Raw genomic sequence first — 3,919 nt, 5'->3', positions numbered from 1 at the left:
AGGACTTGAGGGTCATTTTGGTAGACGTAGATAAGGTAGCTAGGAGTTGTTTCCTGCGCAAGTTAGGATTAGGCTCTTCAGCAGCAGTAGCCCTTGCATGCGGTAAGGACTGCAGTCCAGCTGGCTTCCAGGCATTCGGCACAAGCAGTGACCTTCGGCAGATTTGGATGCAAGGAGACTCGCAGCGGAGACCTCTGCAAACAGCGTGAGAGCGACCGCAAAAAGGCCAATAAATTAGGACATGACCAAGAAGACGTGGACCTGTTGTCATGCCTCTCTTTTTGGCCTGCTGTTCAGGAGACCTAACCCAGCAGCAGCTGTCAGGCTAGTCCCCTTCTGACGCTGCACTGAGATGTACTGCCCGTTCTTGACAGCACGTCCACCCACTGAAACCTTGCTAACTGCAGAGGCTACTTAAATACCTCAGGTTCCCAGAGGGTTCAGCGTGTTTTACCTCTCCTTATTCCTGACGCTGGGGTTTTGAAATACTCAGGCGCAAGCAGGTTTAAATTCTTTCCTTCTGGCTTTTAGGCGTTCTTCACAATAATTATTTGCAATTGGCCAGATCTGCAGGAACTCGGGAGCAGTTGGCAGTTAATAGCAAGGCACTGCCTCAGGGAGTGAGATTTACTTGTATGGGGTTCCCGGGAGGAAAGCTCCGGCTGCAGAGGAAAGTGGAAGCACCTCCGTCTGCTTCCCTGAGGCGGACGGCAAGCAGAGGAGAGGTAACACACAGCAGGACAGGCACAGGGCTCAGCTCCAGGTAACTTACAGGAGGTATTTGTGAGAGGGCGGCAAATGCCAGCACACCAATCCCACAGTTACCATCCCTGGGAACTTCCACTTAACCGAGGAAAGAGACATATCACTGAGGAAAAAAAACCCCAAAACCAAACATTTGGGAAAGGAAATGGTATTTTATTGAAAAAAAAAAATAAAATAACTGCATTTCACTTATACACCGTGAAAATACTGAGTTGTGTGTTATTTTCATAAGAAGAGGTCAAGACTTTCACAAGTAAACCACATTCTTTCTTACAGCGTTATTCCACGAGATGAGGCTCTGGTGGCATCTGCACTGGGCGTTTTCACTAAACAGTAGAGCAGGACTAAATGTGCCTTGGGCAAAACCCCTAAATATTGGCCTCTTCCAGGTGCTACCCCATTGAAGACATGGCACCCATTTGGTCAATATTGAATTATTTCTGCATTAGAGACAAATCTCAAGATTTACTCCCTTGGATATTGGGCAAATTAACGGCTGTCCCTCCCCTCCATTTTCTCAGTCTGGATTTGTATTTCCCATCCGGCCGGCTAAAAGCGTATCAAAACAGCATACAGGCTGTCCCCTCCCATCTGCCAGAAAGAAAACAGTACTGAAGGGGATGTATTATACAAACAATCACTAACAGCAAAGGGGCAAGATCACTGGATGCTGCTAAATTCTCCAGTGCTTCCATCCAGCATTGCGTGTCCAGCAACAAGCCCTGCAGTTTTCTTCCCTAGCAAGGCTTATATTTGCGTATAGCACATACTAGGCACGTGAACAGGTGCTGTACTAAATACAGGCCACAGGACAGGAGTACCTGTCTACAGGTGGTATCCAACAGGGCCGTTTGTTTGAAGCTGCTGTGCTCCAAGCCAGCTGTGACAGGCTCTATCACATCACTCGGCAAGGGCTCTTCTCAAAAAACCTGATGAAAGAGAGAGCTTCAGTATGGCAAGATTTAAAAATCTGTAGGCAAAAAAGAAATACTAATGCCACTTCAATTCCTTATTTATTTACCTATTTATGTGATTTCTTCCCTACTTAAAGGGTCCAGGAAGGAACAGAGATAGACCTAGACCTGGACAATTCTGACACCATGCAAGTGCTTTGAAAGTGGATTTGAAGCTTTCTCCACCTGGATCTTCCTACTAAGTTCCCTAGTGAGATAACAGCTTTATTCTGTGCAGTTTTCTACTCTGCACGAGCATCGCACAGATCATTAAGAACAGTCACACAAACTCTTTTAGTACCATAATGTTTTTGCAATACAAGGGATGGGCTGGATTGAGAACACCAAACTCTGATTCTGAAGCCTGCAGCTCTTTTTGCAAGTACTCATCTGACAAAGACTTCTTTTACCACTCACAGCGCAGCTTTGCCATTAAGTTCTGCTTATCCAGCATCTCCCTGCCAGGAAAAGACGCAACCCCATGCTCCCTCATTTGTCTATCTGCACATTCCCAACCACTCCCCAGCAGCAGCACAAGCGTTCCCCGGATGAGGTAGGGAACTAATCCTCGGGGGCGGGGGGGGGGGTGGGCAGAATGGAAGGCTAGGGCAGGGCAGGGGTTTATGGTATAGCTGCGCCCAACAGGTCAGTTCTATCACAGCAGCCAGTAATTCTCTACCTTTCTTTTCCAAAGAGCAAGAGCCAAGCCTAAATCATGTGAATAACTCACTTTCAGAGTCTCGTACTCCACGGCCTACAAACGAAGTCTTGGCGAACTACACGGCTAAGCTAGGTTCCTACAACAGGGAGAATGAATGTCCTACCAGCTTACGCTGCCGCCTTGAAAGCGGTGTGCTGTTCATCACACACTTTAAAGCGCAGAGCTGTGCTAAACCAGAGCTTTAGCGCAGCACTTCGACATAAACAGCCCAACAGCTTCACAGAGAACTCATCTCCTACTTGCTCAATTACTCTTCCGAATTTTCCCAAAGGAAGAAGGTGCAGGCAACAACAGTCACTGCTACCACCACAGATAGGCTGCACCCGCAGACTGCCAGGGGAGGGAAAGCCAGGCACAGCAAAGCATGCAAAGCATGGCTGTTCCCTTCCATAGCCTCTCATCTCCACAATGCATTTATTGATCTCAAAGCAATTTTTCTCGCTAACTCAGCAAAGCAGATCTTTCCTTTTAACATATCCAGAGCTCGGGAACTCTTGAGGGAAAAAAACAGGTTTGTTCCAGTCTCTTGGCCTGTCCATTTATATGTTGCAAGGTCCCCATGTCTTACTTAATTAGGAATCATCCTGTCCTTCTACTTATCAATTAGTTTAACTGCTCCCATCCTGGACATCTGCTAGTTCCGGCATACTCCCCAGTAGATGCTTACACCAGCTTAATGCGTTCATTAACATCACAAACATAACAATCATCCTGTTCTTCTACTTATATGTTAGTTTAACTGCGTATCCTGGACATCCCCTAGTCCCATATTCTCCCCATCACCAGGTCCGGTTTTTCTCTTCTGCTTTTCATACACTTTTTGTACTAAGGTCCTAATGACCTGAAACTATGTCAACTACCTTCAAGCACCGCAGTTCTTTTCCATTACAAAGCCATTGTGCTTTTATGCCTCCTTGTCTCACCTGAAACAGATGTGCAGTACCATGCTGGAAGAGAGAACTACATGCCAAAAGTAATGAATGCCAGAGCCAGTTGCTTCTGTTCATGTACAAAAGTTAATAAAATCTTTTCATCCGTAAGCTGGAAAAACATGTCATGAACTATGGAACAATACTATGAGAGATCTTACACTGATACTAATGTAAATGCTAAGAGACATTCCAGCACGTCCAGATGTATTGTGTTATCATCTCAGCTGAAAATCAGCCTTTTGGTGAGAAGAGCTTAATTTTTAAAGAGGAGCAAAGCCAGGCAACATCAGGACAAAACAGGGCCAATTACCTCTGGATCATCTCACTTTAGTCCATGCTGTTGATCTGTGCCTTCTGGGCATTGCAGGCTGTCCTGGGTTCAGGACACTATTGCCCAAGTTATTCACAAGTGTGAACACTGCACACAGCCTCTGCTGCTCTGAGAGACTCTTACAAGAGATGGAGCCTGACATCATGGATCACATGGTCTCAGCAGCTTTATAGGGACTGGTCCATGCACTAAGATAAGAGTGCACTGAGATAAGAGT

Source organism: Lathamus discolor, chromosome 6 (assembly GCF_037157495.1).
Source record: "Lathamus discolor isolate bLatDis1 chromosome 6, bLatDis1.hap1, whole genome shotgun sequence".
In the NCBI taxonomy this organism is placed as follows: Eukaryota; Metazoa; Chordata; class Aves; order Psittaciformes; family Psittacidae; genus Lathamus; species Lathamus discolor.
The sequence above is the reverse complement of the archived record's forward strand: the minus strand, read 5'-3'. Positions refer to the sequence as shown.